General features: G+C 47.7%; 1 long non-coding RNA gene across 1 annotated transcript in view; it reads left to right on the top strand.

The window, feature by feature from the left end:
- LOC135974296 (uncharacterized) overlaps window positions 1-23,851 on the top strand; it is a 28,614-nt gene extending 4,763 nt beyond the window's left edge. The window contains exon 3 of the long non-coding RNA XR_010591509.1: window positions 22,097-23,851. This is a non-coding gene — a long non-coding RNA (uncharacterized LOC135974296). The remainder of the gene's footprint in view (window positions 1-22,096) is intronic.
- The last annotated feature ends 1,709 nt before the right edge of the window (window positions 23,852-25,560 follow it).

Genomic DNA, 25,560 nt, shown 5'->3' with positions numbered 1-25,560 from the left:
ATCCCACCCTTCCTGCCCCCGCTCTGCCTCAGGCCCCGCCGCCACCCCACCCCTTCCCCCAAGTCCCCACCCCATCTCTTCCCACCCCCACCCCGCCTCTTCCCTCCCAGTTCCATGCTCTCCCCCAAGCATGCCCCGTCCCAGCTCCTCCTCCTTCCTCCCAGAGCCTCCTGCACACTGAAACAGCTGACCGCTGTGGGCAGGATGTGCTGGGGAAGCGGGGGAGGAGTTGATCAGCGGGGCCGCTGGCGGGCGGGAGGGAGGCACTGGGGAGAGGGGGGAGCTGGCTGCCAGTGGGTGCTAAGCACCCGCTAATTTTTTTTCCGTGTCAGAGTCAGCGCCGATGCCTCTATGAATTCTGCAGACCTCTTTTTATGTGGGGTGGTGAGATTTTCTGAAAGCTGCACCTCTATTCTATTTTACACCACTGCAATGGGCACAGTAAAAGGAGAAGACAAGTCTTCTTATGGATCCACTTGCCCTGCCAACCCTCATACCCAATACCCCTTCCCAATTCCTTTCCCAAGCTTTCCGGGCCTATGCAAACAGACGGCAGTTTGAGAATCATAGTTAATATGACTGCGGTTTAACAATCTTCCCCATCCTCTACGAAGAGCATGACTTGTCCAAAAATAGATGGCACCCCGAGTATTCTGTGACTACCTATCTCTCTCTTGTGTCAGCTTCTTTACTGGGGGAATATCAGCCAATTTGGCAGAGGATTTGGAAATGTCTATGAGCTGCTTTACTCGTTCCTAGAAGAAGAATGTTCAGAAGTCCGTTTGTGAAGAATACTTGATTTTAATTAGAGAGGCAGAGTGGTCCCGGGGGTCGTACATTAGACTAGGGGTGGGATGGAGGGGACGAAAGACCTGGATTCTATGCCTAGTTCTGCCACTCACCTGGTATTTGACCTTGACCCTTCTGTTTCCCTTCCCACCAGTTGTCTATTTGGACAGTAAACTCTCCAGAGCAGGGTTTGTCTCTATGTACAGCGCCTAACGCAATGAGGCCTCAGTCTCAGTCAGGGTTTTAGGTGCTTTCATAATAAAAAAAAATCAGCCGATTGTCTATTTCTACCAAACAACCCCCAAAAACTTATCAGGGATTTTTGCCTCTTTATCACTTCCTCAAGGCAAAGAGGGAAGGGAACATGGTGAGTCATTTGTCACCAATGCAGTTCTATTATAATCCTGCATTATGTGGTTAGTACCAACGGCGTGGCTGGGAGGAACAGAGTTAGGCAGGGCCCTGAAGGTGGTGACACAAGGTTTATAGACCTGATGCTGTGGAGAAGATGGGTAAAGGAGAGCGGGGAAAATAGAGGCAGCTTAGGGGCCAGAAAGATGATTTCAGTGGCTGATTTTTATATCATTTAAAGGAGAGCAAAGCTGAGGGAGGAAGGATGGTCCAATGCTTAGGATGCTAGCCTGGAACTTAGGAGACCTGGGTTCACAGAATTCCTGGCTGACGGTGAGCAAATCACTTAGGGCTAGGCTGGCCAAAGGGACTTAGACACAGCATTGCAATGCCTCATGTTTAGGTGCCCTGAGTAAAGCTCCCCGTGCACTGTCTGGGGGAGAGTTAGACACCTAAACAAAGTCTTCTCAGAAGCCAGCACGCTGAGCGGGGAACCTCCTAAGCTCGCCCTTAGTGCAATGCTGAGGAAAGGGGCTGGGGGCCGGGCTCAGGACCCAGCTCCTCAAAGCACCTAACTCCTTAGGTGCCTGACTAACAAGCCAGAGGGAAGTGCCTGTCTCCACTTGAGATTCTCTCCCGGAGTTAGGTGCTTAAGTCCCTTTGTGACTCTAGCCCTGTGTGTCCGAGTTCTTCATCTGTAAATTAGGGTTAATAGTGTTTCCTTACCTCACAGGTAATTACGTTAGACTGTGAAGTTCTCAGACACTGTGGCAATAGGGACCTTATAAGAGCCAAAGCTAGGGATGGGTGTGAGTTTTAGCTGTCTGGACAGAAAGAATGAGATATTGAAGATACAGTGGAAAAAATACTCATCCTCCTCTAGGTCTTTATTTATTGTGCCTACTCTGAGGGGCCTGAGCTGAAAGCTGCAATGAGGAATTAGATCTATTAGTCCAATTTTCCCTCTGATGTCCCCATGCTTTCTCCTCGGCAGCTACTTCTGCTTGGAAGTTGCTCCCTCTAATCCTCTATAAAGCCACCACATGTTCCTCCTCCAATCCCTCCTTAAAACTCACCTCTGACTTGATGGCTACGCAACGCTTGATAACAGCTCGGACGTTGGTGACCTGGGATCGCTGCTTTTGGTATTAATCACAAGCATCTCGCTGTCCCCTGTTGCTCCCCAGGGCAGTTGGCTGCACCTTCCTATTGTCTCTTACCACTCTTTGGGGGCAGGGACCAGATTTGTGTTTGGATGTGTTCACAGCGCCTAGAACAATGAGGCCTTGATCCCTGATGGGGGCCGGGAGCTGCTTCCGCGATACAAATAATAAGCAATCGTGATCAGAAAACATCGGGGGCGAAATGAGCCGCTAGGGCAGAGGAATTCGGAGGAATCCCATGCAGCTGCTGAGAATCCCCTAATGGGAATCCCCTGGCTGAAATCCTACTGGGAGCAGCAAGAGAGAATTCGACAAAGAAGAGGCTCAATGCAGTGAAATGTCATAGCAGTCAGGAAAGGCTCATTCTTTTGGCACAGTGTCCCCGCGAGTGGATGTAATTAGAGGCTTATCCAGACAGTGCGAGATAAGTGCAGGTCCGCCCTCTAGCTCCGGCCTCTTCCTCTTCCTTCAGCACAGTCCTGAGAGAGCAGTTATTGAGAGCCGGCCAACTGGAAGGAAGCCTGGCAAGGCTGATGGAGATAAATCTTCTCCCAAGGGAGTGGGGAGCTCTGCTGTCTGTAGGGCATTTCGCAGGTCGTACCAGGCACTTTCCCGTGAGAATCTCCAAGTGTATTAATTAATCTGGGCGGGTAAATACTGATCTCCACATTGCAGAGCTGGGGTAAGTGAGAACTGCCTGGGGAGAGCTTACCTCAGACAGCGACTCACGGGTATGGCTTTGGAAAAAAACCAATAGTCCTGCTTTCTAGCTCAGACCTTCCAGAGCCAGCTCTAACCACCAGCCAGCACTCCTCAGAGCTAGGAATCCATGAATCCTTCCCCTCTAGTGCTCAGCTCTAACCACTAAGCCATACACCTTCCCGGAGCCAAGAGGTCTGGCCTCCTCATCCTCAAGTCAGTGGCAGCACTTCCTGCCCAACGTGTGACATTCCTACTACTTCATTCTCCAGGGCAGGTATTGTATCTCTTTGAGAAGCACACCTGTTTCTGCAGTGTGCCCGCAGTCGTAGGGGGGCCAGGCTCAGTCATATGGGGGAGATGGTAAAGGAGGGAAACAGAAAAGAGCAAGGCAGGACTGATGAGGGGAAGCAAGGAGAGAAACCCTGTTGGGTCAGTGCTCCCCTGCCAGAGAAGAGGCACGCCCCTGCCCGAGATGCCTCCTCACCAGTACCACCCCTGCACACTCTGTCAATGGTGCCGTTGGGGCCCAGCTGTCCCTAGTATGAATGTGGAATCCCTGGGAACGCTGGCACAGCATGGCTTCAAGTCCTGCGCGATCGGCCATGCATTGGAATCAGCAGCACCCCAGTTTTTATTACTGCTCAAGGAAGACCTGATCTGATCCATCCCACTCCATGTGGGCCTGCTGCCCGGCAGCAGCGTGTGACCTGAGCAAGGGATGCAAGGTCAGACCCTCTCCCACTTCCATAGAACTTGTCCTGAGACAGTCGTTACACATTAATGTGGTGTACTGAAGACGGAATCTAGCCCACCTTTTACTCCCTTCCCCTCTGAGATGTGGCAAATGCAACTCGGTCACAGCTGGAAGTTTGAGCCCATAGACTGTAAGCAATTTGGGACAGGGAATAATATCATTTAATTAATAATAAGTATAGGCCCAAACCAAAACCCAAGACCCAGATGCCTCCAAGCTTTAGGGAACTTTGGGTCTAGTTCCAAACTTTGTAGCTTGATTCAATTTTCACCGCAACAGATTCAGTAGCTCTGTTATTTGAAAGTGTCTTGTCTTTTCAGTTGGGCTTGGGTTTATTTCTGTATTTACTTCTCATGTATTAATTTCTAGAATCTGGTAAACATTCTGAGCAAATGAGATCAAGGGCTGCCACTGCAGAGAGCTCATGAAAGTGTCCTGACATCTGCTACAACCAGAGCGAGGCAGGAAATGCATTACCCCTCCCATGAAAAGTTTTAAGATTTCAAAACATTTTCCCATCATGAGTCAAGACAAAAAGTCAAGATCTTGAAAATGTTTGTGAATCAAAAATCTGGAAAAAAAAATCCTCAGCTAAGGTCAATTAAAAATGGTTTGTTTTGATTTCAATCATTTTAGGGTTTATTTAATTATTTGCTAAAAACAACCTGAAATTTCAAAACCAAAAAACCAGAACTCTTTGTTTCAAAAAAGTCAAAATGAGACATTTCTCTTTCCGTGGGCTACTCTCTCTTTCCATGCCTCACTCGTTCATGTCCTCAGCAATGCAACTCAACTGGCCTTCTACATATTTCAGATCCACAGTCAAGTATCCTGTTGGAAGGCTGTGCAAATCTGTAACAGGGCGACCGGACCTGTCTATGCAACATTGCCTTTCCCTCCTACTATTTATTAAGGTCCTGTAGCGGGCTGGTCACCCACTCCGGCCCTGAAAGGGTTACAGCCAGAGCTGGAAGAGGGCTGGGGCTGAAAGAAAACCTAGGCTGATTGGGGAAGGCAGCCACAGCTGGGGCCACATCCCAATGAGGCCACAGCTGGCCCTATAAGAGGCTGTAGGCCAGAAGCTCAGGCCATCTCTCTCTAGCTGTGGAGAGAGATGGGCCTGGCTGCTTAGGTGCTTTCAGAGTACCTAGAGTGGAGCAGGGCTGGGGGAAGGCCTGGGGAGCTCCAGCCTGAGAAACCCCCAGGCTGCAGGCCTTGCTGAAGGCCCAGAACAGGTACTGGGGTTGCAGAGGGCAGCCCAGGGATAGGCAAAGGCAGCGGGTCCAAACCATCCTTGCTGATGATGAATGGTTGATAGACTGCAGTCTGCCCCAGGGAGTGGGGGCTATATGGTGACCAGCAGTAGCCACTGAAGCGAGGTGGGGGTAGAGGGTTGGGGGTTCCCCTGGGACCCAGAGAGTGGGGGGGTACTGCCAGGGGCAGCACCCAAGGTAAAGGGGCACTGGGGTCTGGGAGGGACACAGGGGCCAGCGGCACGTGGGACATCAGCCAGCAGAGGGTGCTCTGGAGCTGGAGAGCTAATTCCCAGGACCACCAGCCTCGCTTCAGATCCCGATCCTGAAAGATGCCGTGTAGCTCCCGAAATGTGCTGAGGACTCTCCTATCCCCCTAACTTCAGATTAGGCTCTAATGATCTCTCATCATGTGGAAACTGGGAGATGTTTTCAGTACCTGCATTTACCATAGGTTCTGCAAAACGATTGAGCAGCAGTAGCGGGGAAAAAGGCTACTTACAAAGATGTTTATAGGAGTGTGACAGAGCACTGGGCAACAGCAGCTGTACCAGGACTCTGATCACCGAGTAAATCACCCCCAGAGTAAACCTGAGGGGCAAAGCTGTGCCTAATTGATAGATGGGGATGGGCTGGAGAGAGCTACAGGGCTGATTAACCCATTAGCCCAGAAAGTAGAAGAGCACAGGAAGAAAGTGCTTTCGGGAGAGGAGAGAGGTGGACAGTCTTTTTTTAGAGCCAGATGTCTCAGGGGGAAGATACTTTCTGTCTCGCCTCTCATTGGCTGAGCGCACAGAGGGGTGTATGCTATTGTAAATACAGAGCTGCACAAGCTTGTCAAGGTGGTGGGAAGAGCGCTGCAAATAAATTACCCAATGTGTTTGACCAGAAGAAGGTCCCTGAGCAGTTTGTAGCTAGAAAAGAGCCAAGAATGGGATGCAGCGGGACACTCAGAACTAACGGAGCCACTGCTCACTCACTCTTTACGAGCAGGGAGTAACCATCACCTTTTAGATGCTCTGGGGCTGAGTCAGTGTCTCTTACTCACACGGACTAGCGTAATGCTTCCACTGAAGTCAATATGACTGGATGGAACTGTTGGGGTGGGGTGACCAATGGCTTGGAGGGAGGGAGGTCCTACAAATGAGGGGGGAGGGATATCTCAGTGGTTTGAGCATTGGCTGGCTTAAACCCAGGATTGTGAGTTCAATCCTTAAGGGGGCCATTTAGGGATCTGGGGGGGGAAAAAAAGTAGTTGGGGATTGGTTCTGCTTTGAGCATGGGGTTGGACTAGATGACTTCCTGAGGTCCCTTCCAACCCTAATATTCTATGAATGGGATGGTGGGTTTTGTTTAATGTCAAAAAGGATGTTCACTTTAGCTCATAATGGGGATAGCCAGCACTGCTTTTATGAGCTGCCACTGTTCTGAAATTCCTCTCTCATCATTTAATCACTTGCACTTGCCTTGTATTGAGGCGCGAATGATTTGTACGCTCCATGTTTCTGCTGAATTACAAGAAGAAATATATTAACCGAAAATGAATAGCATCCTGTCAGTTAAGGGCGAGTCTTTATTTCTGGGAAGCGGCGGTTATGTTCTGCTGTGCTGTCAGAGACTGGATGCAGCTGCCCTATAGACACTAACGGGTGAAACACACTTCTTCATTCTGCGGTTTAATTTATACCCCTCAAGTTCTGGCCACTCTTCCTGCCACTCTCATTTATCAGAGTTGGCCATCAAATATTTCTAATACCCGGAGCCATTTCTTCCACCATCTCACACCTCACGTGATTTACACTTGTGCAAAGCAGGTAGAGAAGGCTATCGAATCAGCGTGGCACCATTGCATGTTATGCAATAAATGGCTATGTAGGTGCCAGGTAGTGAGAATCTGGCTCCATGGGTGTGTAGCCAAAACCCCTCAAGGCTCATAGCTATCAAGAAACACATTTGTGTCTCTGGAGCCAACAAGCCTATCTTCTTCCTGTGAAGGAAAGGTCTCAAGTCAGACCCAGTAAGGGAGCAGATCACAAGCTTGAGTCCTCTCTTGAAACACCATCAAAAGTGACCTAGCTTTCAGCCAAGTGCAGTCAGTATGAGAGATTTCATGTTGCAATGCAATTCTTTAGAGTTATTATTTTTCTGAGGTCAAAATAAAACTGCACTAAGTGGAAGAACAGTGAAGTCACTTAGTACTTTCAAAGACTATATTAGTTGAAAGTATTCAGTTTCCACTGTCGGAAAAGAGCTGTCTTTGGAGGGACCTAAAAGAGATACAGCTATACATATAAGTTCTTTGGGGCAGGGGCCATTTTTCGTTCTGTGTTTGCACAGCTCCTAACACAATAGGGGCCTGGCTCCTGAGTGGGGCTTCTACGTGATTCTGTAATGCACATAATAAATAATTAATAAATATGTATGCAGGTCAACAATAGAAAGAACATCATCTACTGGCCCACAAGAATACACAGCATTGTTCTTAAGTGAGTAGGCTCCATAAAGTTGTAGTTGTGCACTGCAAATGGCTGCCTGAGAAAGCAGCCATGAGCACCCTCCTCCAGTTCTAAAGAGAGTCACAGGAACCGGAAGTTCATTGTGTGTAGCCAAAGCTAGGAGAGTATTTGAAGCAAGCTGTGGTACACCGACACCCAGAGCCAGGGTGCTCGGATTCTACCCAATTATGCCTGTATTGATGGCTTGACTCTTTTTGCCCCTGGCACCACTTTAGAAGACTGTGGAGAGATGAAGGGCATACTCTGGTTACAGAAGGAAGGAATTAGATATCCTGGTGTCCCACTGTTTTTTGTCTATTTGGTTGCTAGAACACATTTATTTCTCCAGTTCCTGCAGTCTCAATGGAACAGACCACGTTAGGTTTATAGACCCATACATTATAATTTAACCATATTTATGATCTCACTTATCATCACTGCAGCCCCTCTCACCTGATTTCCTTCTTTTCCTCTGGGGGTTCAGGGCTCTGAGATGTCTCTGATTTCCCCCTCTCATTCCACCAACCCTCAGAAGCACCATGTCACAGTGACTTTTCTTCCAGCAAGTACTTGGTCTAGCTCCCTCCAGAGTGGGTCAACATCACTCCCCCCGCCAGACAGTCACTGAAAGAAACGTGAGGTGCTTAGGGTCTGAGGACATTGGCTGCAGCACTACCAGCCCCAGTGAGACAAGGGACAAACCTGCTTTCAATGCCAGCTTTAGGGTGACCAGATGTCCCGATTTTATAGGGACAGTCCCGATTTTTGGGTCTTTTTCTTATATAGGCTCCTATTACCCCCTCTCCTCCCACCCACTGTCCCGATTTTTCACACTTGCTGTCTGGTCACCCTAGTGCTTGCTACACAAAGCAAGGATGAGCAAAAACTGGACCAAGTTCACCACAAAGTCCAAGTCTAGGAACGACCACTCCACTGGAATCCAATACAAGTGTATTCGAAATCGGAACCTGGATCTGAATCTGACCGCTGACACCAACCTTTTTATAATGGGCGGAGCCAAAATCCCAGTTCCAAACAGCCACGAGCTCTGGGATGCTGAACATTCAGATCTAAACCTGGATCGAAACGTTGTGGGTTGAGCATGTGTCTAAGAAAATTTCAGCTAGCTATCCACCCATGTCTTCAGTTATCTCTATTATAATAATCATAGAATCATAGATTATAGGACTGGAAGGGACCTCGAGAGGTCATCGAGTCCAGTCCCCTTGCCTTGCCACCGAATTGCTCGGGGCGCAGTACAAGCAAACAATAGCCAAATAATGCAACTAAAAGCAAAGCCAATCTAACACAGTGTACAGGGGGCTAGACCTTAAGAACAAATGAAAACTCAAGTTAGTACAGAATGCAGCTACCTGCCTATTGAGAAGCATTTCCTGCTGAGAGCATATTACACTATGGGGAGTCACCATGTTGGTTTTGACACATTTCCAAACTGGCCTTAATCCTCTGGCTTTAATTCTCTTCCTCATAGGGATGATGTGAGGCTTACTTCATTTCCCTTTGGAAAGCACTTGGAGATCCTGGGATGAAAAGTGCTACAAAAGGCCACAAGGTTATTCTACGATAAGTGCGCGTCACAGTCTATAAGAAGAATTTGGCAGTGGCAATGTGTATCTAACTCTCAAATGTGGGCATCTTAACAGAACATCCAAATCCTGCAAATTCCCACTTAAACCTATTTCGATCTTGGTCCTACAGATCTGTGATCCGTGTACTGCAAGAGGTTCCATTCATCATACTCCAGCCCAAATGCGAGTGGAGGCTACCCACAGGTGCAAGTAAGGTTTAGCACTAGGCATAATCCTCCAGCCTGGGCAAGGCTAATTCTCCAGCCCACTGCACTCACACTGCCTTATTTGTGTAGCGCCCCCTCTCCACCCAGTTACCTTCTCTAATGCCAATCGGCTTACAGGTTTTGATGGACAGGTCTGGGTTCTTCTGGAACCCGCCACCCACTCAGCAGGGTATATCTTCTTGATTTTTTCCTATGAATTTATTTGGCAGTGCCTCCACCCCCCTTGTTTCTTAATCGCAGGGTCACCAGGGCAGCTTGGGAGGAAAATTCTAACCACAGGGTAATCCCCACTTACTTGCCAGATAGTTGGAGACTTTCAAGAAATAACACAAACACATACAATATATTCACCACAATAATTATATTAAATAGGAGACAAATATAACATAACAGGGGAAAACACTATTTTTAGGGTCACCGGTGCCCACGCTGATAATACCCATGACTTTCCCCAGTCACATGACTTGATGTAGCAAATGTAAGATCAGTGTCGCGTTGGTACGCGTACTTTGTTGGGGCCCTTGATTAGGTTACCATCCGTCCATATTTCCCCGGACATGGCCGGCTTTTGTGCCTCTAAATAGCCGTCTGGGAGGAATTGGTAACAAGGTTAAAATGTCCGGGGGGGTTTTCTCCCTCACCTCCCTCCCTCCCCGCCATGCAGAGTGCAGCTGCTGATTGGGCGGCTGGGCTGATTGACCCTCTCCCTTTGGCCTCCAGCAGCCAGAGCCCTCCCCGCTCCCCCACTCCCTCTGTCTGCAGCCCTGTGTAACACACAAACCGACCCACCGGGCAGCGTGTTTTGCAAACACGTGGAGCCAGAATGGTAAGGGGAGTCCGGGGGGGCAGTCAGGGAGCCGGGGAGTGTTGGATGGGTCCCCGGCCTCCACCTACCACCCCGCCTCCGCATGTCCCCCCCCCCGTGGGCCCACCCCCAGTCCTCTCCCTTGTCTGCTTGTACTGCCAGAGCCAGCAGCAACTGCTGTCTGCTGCCCCCGGGTCCTAGTGCCCCCATCCACTAATGGGAAGACAGGCTGCCCTTACCCTGCCCTTCCACCCTAGCCCTGAGCCTCTCCAACGCCCCAAACCCCTCAGCCCCAGCCCTCAGCCCCCCACACCCTAATCCTCTGCCCCAGCCCTGAACCCCCTTCTGCATCATGAATCCCTCATCCTCAGCCCCAACCCTCATCCCTGCATCGCCTCCTATCCCCAAACTCCCTCCCAAACCCCCTCCCCCCTTCCCACACACCCCCTCCTGCCCTCAAACTCCCTCCCAAAGCCTGCACCCCCTCCCTTTGCACCGCCTCCCACCCCCAAACTCCATCCCAGAGCCTGCACCCCTCACCCCCTCCTGCACACCCACCCCCTGCCCCAGCCCAGAGCCTGCACCCAGCACCCAAACTCTATCCCAGAACCTGTACCCTGCACCCCTCCTGCACCCTAATCCCCAGCCCAGGACCTGCACCCCAGACCTCTTCCACCCACCCAACCCCCCTCCCAGAGCCTTAGGCAGGTGGGGGGGGGTTTCTGGGCACCACCAAAATTTCTACAACCCTGCCACCCATGCGAGTGGATAAGGGTCGGGGCTGTCGGGACAGGTAGGGTCCTAGGAGGGTTCTCAGCAGGGGGCAGTCAGGGGACAAGAAGCAGGGGGGTTGGGGTTCTGAGGGGGGCAGTCAGGGGGTGGGAAGTGGGAGGGAGTGGATGGGGGTGGGGTGGGATGGGGCTAGGGCAGGGCTTCCCCCCCCCCCCAGTGTCCTCTTTTTTGATTGTGGAAATATGGTAGCCCTACCCTTGATGACCTATGATCACAAAATTTTTCTCTGCAGTGGTTTAGCAGTGTGGCTGACTGGGTTCAGTACAGTCCAAAGGACTCACAAGTGGGAGGAGGTGGTAAGTCCCTCCACATGTTTAATATGCAGCAGGTTATAAAACCCCCAAACCCTCACTCCCTGGCTTGAGGACACCGTTCAGGGAGTAGAGGGTCCCCAACACAAATTCCCTGACTAACTAAAAGATGGTGCACTCACAAACTCCATGAATGATCCTCAGGTTCAGAGCTGACTCTAGACCCCTCGGTCACTGCAGAGGGGCTGATCTCTGCTGGCCGGGATCCTCTTCGGGCAGGAGTCAGGCTGCTTCGGTCCCAGGATTTCCCCTCACCACAAAGGGGTGCAGGGCTCAAGGTGCAGGTTACAGAACTGTACTAAGATCCAACTGTCGTCTCCTAGCCCAGCGTCCAGACACACACACACAGCAGGCAGCAGCCCTGGATTAGCAGCAGGAGCAGAGCTGACCATGTGGGGACTGGTCTCCCCTAGGGAGCTGGAGGGCGAACTCAGCCTGGCTGGGGAAGTTTCCCAGCAAAACTCTACAAACTGGGAATCATCAGTGGAGAGGGAAAAGCCCAGCTGAGGGATCTTGCTTTCAGGTCCCTAGAGGCCAGTTCTCAGGGGGAACCCTGCATGCAGGCCTGGGACTCCCCAGCTCCCCACACAGCCAGTCCTGCCCTTGCCCTGGTTGGCTCCAGACTGACTAAAAAAAATGACTTCTCCCCTTTCCTGAGCTCCCTGGGAGCGGCATCTCACTCCCTATTGGTTGCTGGGCGGACTCTGAGTCTGCCTTGGCTCCCCCTCCCTACCAGGGACAGGGCCTCTCCCTGAGCTGCCAGCAGACAGAACCCCAGGAATCTAGGTCATCTCCTGGGGGGTTACATTTGCAATTTCATAGAATAGAAAAGGGGAAGCTCATGGGTGGAGAATGACCACATTGACTTAAGGGCAAACTTCATCATGCAAATGAAGTACTCAATGGCAACTCTATGGCAATCTTACAGCTGTGTTCTCGTGAATGAGGGACTGAGTGAATGAGGGACTAAGTTACCCTGCATTCCTTATCCTGCTTCCCACTTATCCTGCTTCCCACTTCCCACAACACACAACACTCCACACTCCTGTGCTGAGTAACACTGAGCCGTAAATGACCATGTCATGACATATTGATCTGAGTGTCCATATGCAGGATTTGGATGCCCTGTTATTGCTCCTACAGTAGAAAACAGGGAATCATCCTAAGATCCCATTACATTTTTCAGTGTACTTTTTCAGTATCCTCTTGTTTTGATAGCTCTGGTAGGTTATCAATGTAAGTACCATAGCTAACTTCTCAGGGAACAAAGAAGTGGGTTTGCCAACTAACTCATACCCTTGGATGGGATAAACATGACTCTCTGCATGACCTTGAAACCCGAGAGATCCCAAATACAGCTGACAAGGGAATGACAAAGAAGGTTTTGCTTAGTAGTCAGCCAGAAAGTGGAAATCCATCTGATAGGTGTCACAACATCTGGTCTGCTAGCTAATCCTTGAGGCATAGAGGAAACCAGCTTGGTTTGCATGCCAGTTACTGCAGTTTTACTCCCCCAGCAGAGAGGAGAAAATAGAGAGTAAACATCAAGGTAAAGATCTTGTTTAAGGTACAACAGGGAGGGTCAGACAAGGCATATTTGAAACAGATCCTTGGATCTGAGCTAGAGTACTTCAAACAGCCTATCCAGGCCCATTAAAGGATTAATCCATTTCTGGGGGCAAGAATAGTCTATCGACTGTTTACAACTGGGGTTCAAATATGGGTTTGGATGGAGGCTTGGACTGATTGTCCGTCTGTCTGTCTGAGGTATTTCTAGGGCACCCATCACCCCAGTGCTTTGGTCCCACCACCAAGGGGACATCAGGAGTTATCCTTTCAATAAACATCCACTTTAATTCAATCCTTTCAACTCTTCCTCATGGGTCAGGTTTTCTAAACCTTTAATCATTTTTGTTGCTCTCCTCTGGACTCTCTCCAATTTGTCCATATCCTCCTTAAAGTGTGGTGCCCAAAACTGGACACACCACTTCAGCCGAAGCTCACCGATGCTGAGTAGTGGAAGAATTGCCTCCCATGTCTTGCATCCAACACCTCTGTAATACATCCCAGAAAGTCATTTGCCTTTTTCTCAACACTATTGTCTCATATACAATTTGTGTTCCGCTATAACCCCCAGATTTTTTCTGCTGTGGAATACTAGCTCCCTGCCCTCCTTCAAAACCTTTATTTAATCCCTTTACCCCCCTTCAGTTCCCTGGACCAAATGCTCCCATTTGCTCTTGATCTCACTCACCACCAGTTTTAGCATTGTGGTTGCTCTCCTTACCAGTTTTCTCTTTTCAAAGCCGCACTGCCCAAAAGTGAGCTCTGTCTTCCTCAGTTGAGGACTAGCCGGTACCCTGAGCAGAATAACTCCCTCACCTCTTTACGTGATGTTCCTATTAATGCAGCTGAAATATAGCACTTGCTGTTTTGTTTTGGTTTTGGTCGCAGCATTGTATTCAATTTATCCTCTGCGCTATAAAGCCCGGGACCCAGTTGTGTCTCTGCGGTGCAGCTACCTAGTCAGGGTGATTATGAACTCAGTGGTGAATTAACAGCAGCTTATACACAATAAAGGAGCTGGGTTGCTCTTTATCTCTATCTCCAAGCAACAGTCAAGATGAGGGAGGGTTCCTCCCTCTTTTCCTTTTTGTTTTCCACAGCTGCTTACCACAAAAGCTGTTGAAAATCTTGCTGCTATTTGGATTTAATGAGCCCTCCACTCTGCTAAAGACTTGATACTCTCCTCAGACAAAAACAATGTTTTCTTCAAGACTGTAAAAGACTGGGGAGTGGAGGGGAAGAAGGAACTGTAACAGCAGCAGCCCAGGCCCCCTCAATCATTATTAGCCTGATAATGACTATTTGACATGGTATGGGGCCCAATCTACTCACCACAGTAGAAGCAGGCCTGGAGTCTCTATTATTATTTTATTTATTTGGATTATCATGGCACCTAGGAGCCCTAGTTAAGGGCCAGGACCCCATTGTGCTAGGGGCTGCACAACCACAGAACAAGAAGAAAGCCTGCCCCAAGGGGCTTAGACCCTGAGTGATAGTAACATGGTCATGGTGCCCAGTCCTGGTCCAACTCACCTCAGCGGGAGCAGGCCGGGAGCCTGTACCAGGTAGTGACTGAGAGAGCACCCATTAGCACTGTTACTACTGTTTAGCTAACATGGCATGGGGGTAAGAAGGGTATTTTGAACATGGACAGATAGAGCTAGAGAGGAGCTCAGCCCCGGGTTTAGGTCCCCAAAGATGGGGAGGATGTGCACTCCCCCAAGGGCAGTACATGCGCTCACCTGAGCTCAAGGATGGCACCCTATTGCAAGCAAGCCATCCCTAAGCTGGATGGGGTAGAGGAAGAGTCATAGACCTGCTCTGTGTTCAGCCAGCCAGCAGAGGGCAGTGCACACTGCACCCTCTCACACCTTGTCTACACTAGCAGCAGCTCATAGGGTATGTGGAGCTACACCACACAGTGCGTCCACACTCACTACTCTGTGTTGCTCCACAGGGTAGCAAAAGGCTCCAGCAGCAGGGAGGCAACTACACTGCTAAAAAATATTATTATCGTGGCACCTTAGGAGCCCTCGTGATGGGCCAGGATCCCGTTCTGCTCAGTCCTGCGCAAACACAAAACAGGAAGAAAACCCCTGCCCCAAAGGGCTTAGGCCCTGAGTGCTAGTAAGGTGGTCATGTAGCGGTGCTGACATGGGAGGCATTGCCTGAGCATGTAGAGAGCTGTGTGGGCTATATACCCTGGGGGTTCAGCCTTGTAGGACACTCTACTCTGCTTGCCTCAGCCATGTTTCACCGTCTACACTGCCATTATATCCATGCTAGCTGGCCGTGCAGTGTCTGTATTCTGCACACTGCCACCGGTGTAGACCAATCCTGTATCCTGCCCTCATTCTGGGGGCTCTGTGCACCTTGGAGGTGCCCCCTGGGGGGTTCTGACTCCGCACCGTCAGCTAACCATGGGCAAGCCTGTGGGCACAATCCCGCCCATCGTATTTTGCCAGTGCCATCTGTTCCTTTTTTTAAAAGGAAGTTTGTGGCTCATTGACTGGTGATAAAAGTACCTTCAGAATATTCCTCAGTGCAACTATATTATCGCTCTCAGCCCAAAATGTTCAGTCAGATATCACAGTGATCAGCACCGCATAACAACCTGGATGAGACACACAGGCAGTACCTTCCAACTACAACAAGCACGCTAAGGACAACGTTGCGGGTTGTTTATTTCTAAGCTTAGAGGGTTACAGACCCTAAGAGTTCGCAGCATTTTGAGAGACACACCTTCTTATATAAACCATGAGTCCCATTGAAGTCAATGGCAAAACTCCCTTTGACTTCAGAGGCTGCTGCGTTTGATCCCATGTTTCTCGTATTTCTTTAGTGCCCATTTCAGTGCACTGGCATGACAAAAGATCATTTGTTTTTATGAGCCCATCACTTAGTGATGCCTATTCCCCTCCTGAATCCCTGGTCCCCTGTCTGATCCAATAATGGAAGTCATTGTCTTCAGGGCATGGATTAATTCCTCTGAAGAAACAGAGCTCTATTAGCCAGGATGGGCAGGGATGGTGTCCCTAGCCTCTGTTTGCCAGAAGCTGGGAATGGGCGACGGGATGGATCACTTGATGATTCCCTGTTCTGTTCATTCCCTCTGGGGCACCTGGCACTGGCCACTGTCTGTAGATAGGATACTGGGCTAGATGGACCTTAGGTCTGACCCAGTCTGGCCGTTCTTATGTTCTTATCCAGGATTCATACTAGTATGTTCCCTAGGAGCAAATGCTGCCCTCACCTGTACCCCTCCACTTTGCATACAATGTGCGAGATGTGCTGGAAATGGTGAATGTGCCAGGAGCCACTGGATTCAGAGCCACATGATGGGGTATTTTCCTTTTGTGACTCAGGCCCATGTTTAATGATAGAGGCCTTTGTTACAGTCAGGTCCCACTGCAAGGGGTGGGGAGGAGTGGAGAAGCAGGCAACCTCTGAGGGCCTTGTCCCCCAGACCTCTCTGTGCCACAAAGCACAACTCCAAGTGGACTCCCTTGAGTAAAGAATGCAGGGAGATTTGGTGGGATGGAGCTGATAAATCCCCTGATGCCTGGATCTCCATTAGAGGGGCTGCAGGTCTACTGCAGCCTGGAGACCACAGTAGCTGCCATGGGCAAGCTTTATGACCTTGGAGACGGGCTTCCTTTTCACACACCCTGCCCTCCCCGCCACACACAGCCCTCAGATCTTCCCAGGCTGTGTGCTGTGTTTAGGAATTGGCCACTGGAAAGAATTACAGGGTGGAAAGCAGTACAGGAAATGACATAATGGGCAGAAATGTCTCTAACCAGAATGTCATCAGCCTTCACCCGCCTTTTAAGGATCCCCATTCATTTGCAGGCCTGCGTTTTTAGTGGGAAAACTGCAGAGGTTGGGCAAACTCAGGCAACTTCTGGCAAGTTCAGTCTCAGGGAACGTTTCATGGCAGGCTAGTTTTCTCTCTCTCTAATCCTCACATCTGCTCTATAAAGAGAGAGGGAAATAATATAGATTCCCTGTCAGATGGCTGAACCCAGGCCCTTTTGCTTTACAGCTGGGCTCCCCCTCTGAAAAATAGGAAACAAACACTTATTATTGAAATTGCCAACCTTGGTTCCAATTCAAACCAGTGCCCTGGTGACATTTGAGTAGCAGTGATTTTTTCAAGTACGACTTTGAAGCAACATGATTCAGTGCTCCACGGCTTTTATTGATTTTGGCTGCTGAATGTTTTATGACAAGGAGTCGCCCTGCATGAATTCTGAACGGGAGATCAATAGGCTGCTTAAGATGTCATGCCGTGTCTACTTGATTGACGTGCTTCCTTCCCTCCACCCCAACCCCTTTGAGTGTTGGCCAATTTCCATGCGAATCCATTGAATGGTTTCACCTATTGCGGTATTGCCCTTCTGTTGTCCACTCCTAATAGATTGGACCTCCAGCTGGCCTACTGATTTTCTTATTATCATCGTAATTAGCTTCAGGGCACATGGAAACTTCTGTGAAGATAAGTAAAGAGAGTTCAGAAAGAATACACTTTCCTTCCAACTTCAAAGTTTCCCTCTCATAAGCAGAAGCCAAGAAAACAGCTGTGTCATTTGAAGAGTGCATCTTCTCATCTTCACATTCCCAACAGACCCAGCATCCTTCCTTGTCCGTATTAGGTACCTTAGGGATTCACCCAAAGCTTGGACTAATCCAAACCAAATAATCTTTTGAGCTTTCAAAAGAAATTGTGGGGTGTTTCCCCCCATCCCATCCGTTCTGGGACTGGAAACAGAAAAAGCTGTGACACTTCATGAAAGAACCTTCTTCCTCCAGTAGGCAAGAGATTAGTCCAGTCTCCATAATCTTGGCTTCCCTGAAGAGATTGCCAACAAAAGGGCAAAACAGGGCTAAAAACTGTTGGCAGTTTTGCTGAAGTGGACACCTTTTCACCGAGAACTGCACTGAGATCTACCACCTCACTTCACATACAGCATCAACTGGTAACACCTTTTAGTAGCTACCAAATTGGATTAGATTTGAAGGGAGAATCTAGAAGTGAAAGGCTCAAAACCCCAGTTCCTTAACCATCCAGTGCCCCCAATTTACTAATGAGGAATGCATTTTATTTGAAAGGTTATAATTGAATTTAATACCAACCAACACACATGCTGAAGAATGATGACAACAAAACCCAGGCCCCCAAATATTTCCTGAACCATGTACCTGCCTTGTCTTTGCATCGTTTATGAGCAATAAATTCCATCCGTTGGGGTAGAAAGGACGAACAATGTGGTGGAGTTGTATTTGAAAGAGACACAAATCAAATCACTTCTAACACTGTCGGGAGGCTACATATCAGTGAATTCTGCTTTAAATCCCAGAGGTGCTGTAATGCTGCTGGAAAGTCACTAATGCCATTTTAGTGACTTCTGTATTGTTATCTTCTGCTTCAAAAGGCATTCCTCTGGTGTAGCAGAAATGTATGAGGTAAACAAGTCAGAGAGAGAGTTCACACTGGCAAGTCAATGCTGCTGGCTCTTCAAGAGTAATAATTACTAGTCATCAGTCATGAGAACCAGCTGCAGATTCTTTCCTTCTCTCTGCTGTCACTTTATCAACTTCATCTTTCTTTGACAAGGGCCACCAAAGGGAGAGGGATATTTCATATGGATATCCATGTGGCTCCTTTTCCCTCTCACTCATCCTGGTGTAAATTAGATACAACTCCACCAGAGTCAGGGGAGTAAATCCATATAAAAGCAGTGTGAGTGGCAGCACTGTAGAACAAAACCAAATCAATGTTGACATTTGGAATTTTCTCACCAAAATCGGATTCCATTTTTCGACCAGTTCCGTGCACTGCAATATAGAGCTCACACAAGAGGCCTTGTAACTATAGTGTAACTCTTCTGCCCATCTAAGTTGGCAGCAACAAGGGCCGGGTTCTGTATCTAGGGGTTCCGTTTCAATAACGCAATGCAAAACCGGCTCGAGCCCCCACCCAGTGACCTGGGACAATTACATACCACCCCCTGGGTGCCTCTAAGAGGCAATACTTCCCCTTTTGCAAGCACGGAGTCTGAGTGTAACAGAAAATGTTTAATAACATGAGGTAAACGACATCAGCATTAAATTGGAAAAACACCACAAACAGGATTCATAACACAAACCACGAGCAAAAAACCCACCCCAGCAAATTGGGCTGTGTCCTTTCCCTTTGGTTCTTGAATCCAGCGACCCAAAAATCACCCAGAGTCCCCAGAGTCCAACACCCCCAAAGTCTCTTGGGTCCAGCAACCACCCAAAGTCCCAAAAGTCCAACAGACCTCAAAGTCTCTGTCCCTGGTCAGTGCAGCCCCAGAGTAAAAAGGGGGGGGCACGCAGGGTGTTAAGGGGCACCTTACGTGATCCGAGGCCGGCTGGCCATCTCTCCGTGGGGTTCTGCCACAGCCTTCACCATGAGCCAGTCCACTTCCTGCCATCCCACAAACTGCTCCGCTTCGCTCACCGACCTGTGAGCCGCTCCAGCCATCCCTGCAAGGTTCCGTGCCGCTCGCTGCGCCTCCAGTCGTCCCCACAAATTGCTCCACCAGCTGCTTAGCAATATAGCTTCAGGCTCCCCCACTAGTTAACACAGCACTCAGTGATCTCAGCTCTTAATAACTTTAGCTCTTTTGTGATTTCAGCTCTTAGCAGTTTCAGCTCATAGTAGGGGAGCCCCAGTGCTAGTGCACCATTGGCCCAAAGTGAATTCAGCTCAGTAGCCTGTAACTAGACTCCTAATGGAATCAAAATTAGCTCTGACATTCAACAGTGGAGAGAGGCAGTAATACAATTGGTGTTTCAAACCTTCAGAGGGGGGCCCCATACCATCAGGTACAAATATCTGTCCCCATCCTCTCTCAATTCACTGGGTTTTGTAACCCATGCCCCTTGTCAAGCAAGTGCTACTTAGGTAATGGTGAAGGACTCACTCAGTCCTTCTGTCATACAACAGTTCCACTGGCCTTGATTCACAGAATCAGGATAACAAAACTTTATTCTTCCTGCCCCAATAACAGAGAAAACTGGGGATCCCACACCAGCCAAAGTAACCACTTTCAGTTGCTGTTGTTTCATGCCAGGCGAGTGGATGTGCCTATGCAAACAAGATCAGCCCCTGGAGTTCTTTTCCACACTCGCCATAATTCACCACCAGATGTCAGGGTAGAGCTCATCCTAACTCTGCTTACAATAGGAAAGTTTGATCAGCATTTATGTTTGGATTAGAGCTGTTTGGCAATTGTTGATCAAATTGTTGCAGGGGCGGGGTTCAGTGGAAAAAGGCTTTTTTGTAGCAGAAAAGAACAATTTTCATGGACATTTTTCAGGTTTTCATAAAAAAGAGAGAGAGACTTTCACTTGCCATAAGCTGAAAATCATAGAATCATAGAAAGGTAGGGCTGGAAGGGACCTCAAGAGTCCAAGTAAACATAGACCATCCCTGACAGGTCTAACCTATTCCTAAAAACCTCCAATAACAGGGATTCCACAACCTCCATTGGAAGCCTGTTCCAGCGCTTAACTACACTTATAGTTAGAAAGTTTTTCCCTAATATCTAACTTAAATCTCCCTTGCTGCAGATTAAACCCATTACTTCCTCTCCTACCTTCAGTGGGCATGGAGAACAATCGACCACCATCCTCTTTATAACAGCCTTTACCATATCTGAAGATTGTTATCAGGTCCCCTCTCAGTCTTCTTTTCTTAAGACTAAACAAGCCCAGTTTTTTTAACCTTTCCTCTTAGGTCAGGTTTTCTAGACCTTTTATGGGTTTTGTTGCTCTCCTCTAGAGTGTCTCCAATTTATCCACACCCAAAGCTGGACATAAATGCGCTGTAGCTTCACTAGTTCCAACTGGGACAATTACCTTCAGTGCCTTTCCTATGACATTGTTGACTCATATTCAATTTGTGATTGACTAGAGCCCACAGATCCTTTTCAGCAGTACGATTGCCTAGCCAGTTATTCCATTTGATTTTCCCTTCCTCAATGTAATATTTTGCATTTGTCTTTACTTAATTTCATCTTGTTGATTTCAGACCAATTCTCCAATTTGTCAAGATCATTTTGATTTATTAATTGTACTCCAAAGTGTTGTAACCCTTCCCAGATTGGTGTCATCCACTAATTTTATAAGCATGTACTTCGCTCCATTAGCCAAGTCATTAATGAAGATATTGAATAGACCCGACCCAGGACTGACCCTGCAGGATGCCACTAGAATATGTCCTTCCAGTTTGACAGCGAACCATTGATGACTACTCTTTAAGTATGATTTTCAACCAGTTTTGCACCCCACCTTATAGTACTTTCATCTAGACCAAATTTCTCTAGCTTTCTTATGTGAATGTCATGTGGGGACTGTGTCAAAAGCCTTACTAAAATCAAGATATATCATATCTACACCACTTCCCCCCTATCCATTGGACCAGTAACCCTGTAAAAGAAGGATGTTTGGTCTGAAAATGACCAAAGATGTTTGATTTTAAAGTGATTTTTTTCTATGTATTCTTGCTACAAACGGGAAAGTTTCCAGGTTTTCAGTGTTTTCACACACAAAAATTGAAAAAATCTTATGACAAATTTGAAAAATGAAAAAAAATTAATTTAATTTTTCTGCCTAAAAATAATTCCAAGCAGCTCTGTTTGGGATGACCTTGTTACTCACCAATAGCCTCAACATGTAACAATGGCCTTTCTGTATACACCTGTACCTCGATATAACGCTGTCCTCGGGAGCCAAAAAATCTTACCACGTTATAGGTGAAACCATATTATATTGAACTTGCTTTGATCCACCAGAGTACGCAGTTCCCCCACCCCCCCCCAGAGCACAGCTTTACCGCGTTATATCTGAATTCGTGTTATATCAGGTCGCGTTATATCAAGGTAGAGGTGTATTTAATAAAGTACCGTGTCTGGCTGCTCGGGAACCAGAATTTAAGTTCTGTGGGGAAAAAATTCTGAATCAGAACAAAAACCAAAATTTCAACATTTCCCATGAAACAAAATATTCTTTAAAAAAATGGTTTGGGATCAACTGTAACATTTTGAATGAAATTTAACTTTTTAATTTGATTTTTTACTTTATAAAATTATTGTATATTCTGTTATAGATTGTAATATAAAATAAACAAAAATTAACCTTTTAATGAAAAATCTTAATGTTCTTATCAAAATGCTTCTTTTCCATTTTTTCCCTACATAAAATGTCATGGAAATCGACACGTTCCCTCAGAAAGTTTCAGTTTTGATGAATCTGTATTTTCCCAACAGAAAAACATTCTATCAGAAAACTTCTGACCAGCTCTTGTTGCTAACGAAGCAGGTCTGGGCTGATGAAATCGTTCTGAATATCACTGTTCCAAGACTGAATATTGCCTACCCTATTCCTCAGACCAATGTGATTTCTAGGAAGAGGGAAAGAAATTCCATATCTGAGAGAAAAAAAGGAGGAACAGCTGTATGGAAGCAGGGGAACAGTCGTGCTGTTGGGGGGAATTTTCCTGGTTTCTATACTATACTGGAGTAATCTGATGGTGAAAGGATCTGACTCCCTGAGCCAACTTCCTTGTGCCTGCCTGGCCTCGAGGACTTCTCTTCCTCTCTCCCATGTAGCAGAATCCTCGTAACCCCGATAAAGTTGGGCCCAGGAACCGTAGGGGCTTAACCCGCAAGTCTCATCATGCATCACTTAGGACAGTGTCTCCACTCAGGGTATTTTCTCCTAACCAGTCACTTCCCTGGCCCAGTGATTGCTTCATTGAGTTTAAACCACATGCAATTTGCTAAACAGCAACTGTAAAACCATAAGGGGAAAACTGAGATGGCGAATGAAACCCAGCGCTATGGCATGGGGACATCGTAAAGAATGGTCTCTGGAAATCAAGACAATTCACAGCCTGCAGTGATTCCAGGGGTAAGACACCCGCTCTGGTGGTGGCTACATGGCCTCAGGCTCTAAGGGGCAGGACCCTTCTCCCCAGCATCGGCTCTGCCCTTGGGGGTCGCACCCCCCCTCCAAGTCTGGCCTGCAAGGTCCTCTCATCTGGTGACATCCCCCACTGCTGGTCCTTCTCTTCCCAAGGACCCAGCTCATTCTCCACAGCCACGTACTGCGTGCGGCTCCAGTTTACTTGTGGCACAATAGCCCTTTCTCTATCCCAACTCTGGCCCCGGGGCTCTCCTCTGTAGCTTGGTCCTGGCTCACCATTGGTGTAGCTGGTCTCTGTTGCTCTGATTGTGGCCCCTCCGCCTCGGGGCTGCTGCACTCTCCCCAGCTCACCCAGAGGACCAGCCCTAGGTTCTATGACTCCCTCGTTGGCCTGCCCGTCCTATCAATCTAGCTCACTTGGAGTGCTGGCATCCCCTCATCAGCCCTGCAGACCTGTTGCCTTCCTGACTCCTCTTTGGCCCTTCCCCTTTCTCTGGGTATTTGGAAAAGGCCAACCAAGAAAACCCCCTAAGTTTCAGTAAAGGGTCAACAGCCCCCTTATCCTTAAAAAAAAGTTGGAGTGGGCCACACGTGAAAATTCATGAGTTTTGCAGCAGCATTGAGGATGTCGCTGAGATAGTAAAATTTTGAAAGGGATGTATCCCCCTCTCCCGCACAATGGTTGCACCTATAAAGAAAGATTTCTGTAGCAGGATGTCATTTGTAAGTCAGCTGTTTGATCACTGCTCAGACGTTTGCTATGTTAGGAGCAGCCCCAAGGGAGATTAATTAGTGAGCAGAGTGCAGGTGAGGTTTTCAGAGATGCTCGGGTAATCATTACCACTCACACTCACATATATAGCTTGGAAGGCTTATATTTTTATAGGTAAATATCGGCAAACGTCAATTTCACCGTACTCAAACTGAGGGGGGAAATATTTCCACCCGTAATAAACAAAATGTACAGCTAGGCAAAGAGAGACAAGTGCTGCTTCTGAACTTCTTACAGTTTGATTTAAGGATATTTACTTTGCATATTTTGACATTTGATGTTGACAATTTGTGTTTTAATGATTATAAAGCTTGAAGTTTTTGAATCTCAATGTCTACTGTCGTCAAATAATTTCCTTCTGTTCCCCACCATCATTTCCCGCAATGGTGAGAAATTAAATAGGTAACAATAGAAAAAAAGGTGAAAAATAAACATTGATATCCATCAGAATTATTTTAAAAATCAAATTCTGCCACACCTATATATAGGCGGTCAGATGCTACAGTAACAGGGGGGCATATAAGTGGGCGGGAGCAGAGAGAGAGAATATGTCAAAGTCCTTGTGGAATGTGAACAGCAGAATTAAAGATTTCCAGAGCTGAATTTCTGACCCTCCAAACAAATACAGTTTTATGCAGAATGAAATGATCATTCTTGGTGACTGGGGACCCTCCTGTCGGAGCGGCGTCTGACATGACTAGGGATACTGAAAGTGTAATCCTCCTTAAACTCTGTGGAATCACTTCTACCACCTTTCTAGCCTGAGTTAGAAAACAAGGATCGAACAAGTCTGGTTTTTAAAATTCTTCACTGACAGGCGATCCTGTGGCTGGTCCGTCTAGGCTATTGTGAAGGCCAAGACCATAACAGGATTCAAAAAAGAACTAGATAAATTCATGGAGGATAGGTCCATCAATGGCTATTAGCCAGGATGGGCAGGGATGGTGTCCCGAGCCTTTGTTTGCCAGAAGCTGGGAATGAGCGACAGGAGATGGATGACTTGATGATTACCGGTTCATGTTCGTGCCTTCTGGGGCACCTGGCATTGGCCACTGTCAGAAGACAGGATACTGGGCTAGATGGACACTTGGTCTGACCCAGTATGGCTGTTCTTATGTTCTCCTTCCATCACTTTCTGGTCTTGGTCATGCAATTAGTATGCATTAGTTCTTCTCTGCAGCATAAAACATTCAGGCCTATATCTGTGCGCAGTATATAGGGTCTGACACAGATACTTCCCAGGACATCTAAGGAAGTATTATGTGTGGCACACTCTATATAAAGTCTTCATAACTAAGCCGTTACCATCACACTGATTTTGCGTGTGAGGACAAGGAATCTGCTAGACTGGAAAAGATTTACCCGAACACTCCCTTAAACTGTATCCTGATTTTCTCTCTTTTTTGAGGTTTGTGAACTGTATGCAGTCCTCCCAAATTTTATAAATATAACTTTGAGTCAACACTTTCCAGGTTTCCATGCTATGATTAAGTTACTAGCCTCCGGGCTCTGGTTCTGTATGCGTAAGCAACCTAAGCCAGTTCTCTGGTAAAAAGAAGTCAATGGAAGTTTTACCTTAGTAGAGATTGACTAAGAACAGAAAGAAATGACCCAACATTAATAGCAGCCTGTCTAACTGGCCACCGGTGGGTTTGAATTTAAGCATCACCAATAGAAATTCCTCCACACTAATGTTCTCTAAATGCATTATGATGTCATCTATAAGGATGTCATCATATAGATACTCTGGGCTAAACTGGAGATAATGCAAATTATTTGTTAGCTGATAGAGAAATGGGGACATAGAATTTGCTTTACTGTAAGAGATTATTGGTGTCTTTCCCCCCCCCCCCCCCCCCCGTTGGCTAAATTCAGCAATGATTTACACCCAGTTCCAATCTGTTAATGCCAATGGGTTTGCCATGAGGTGAGTCAGGGCAGAACTTGGCTGACAGAGTCATAGAAATCAAAGAAACGTAGGGCAGGAAGGCACCTCAAGAAGTCATCTAGTCCATCCCGCCTTACTGAGGCAGG

The sequence above is a fragment of the Chrysemys picta genome, chromosome 11, assembly GCF_011386835.1.
Source record: "Chrysemys picta bellii isolate R12L10 chromosome 11, ASM1138683v2, whole genome shotgun sequence".
Classification (NCBI taxonomy): Eukaryota; Metazoa; Chordata; order Testudines; family Emydidae; genus Chrysemys; species Chrysemys picta.
The sequence above is the reverse complement of the archived record's forward strand: the minus strand, read 5'-3'. Positions and strand labels throughout refer to the sequence as shown.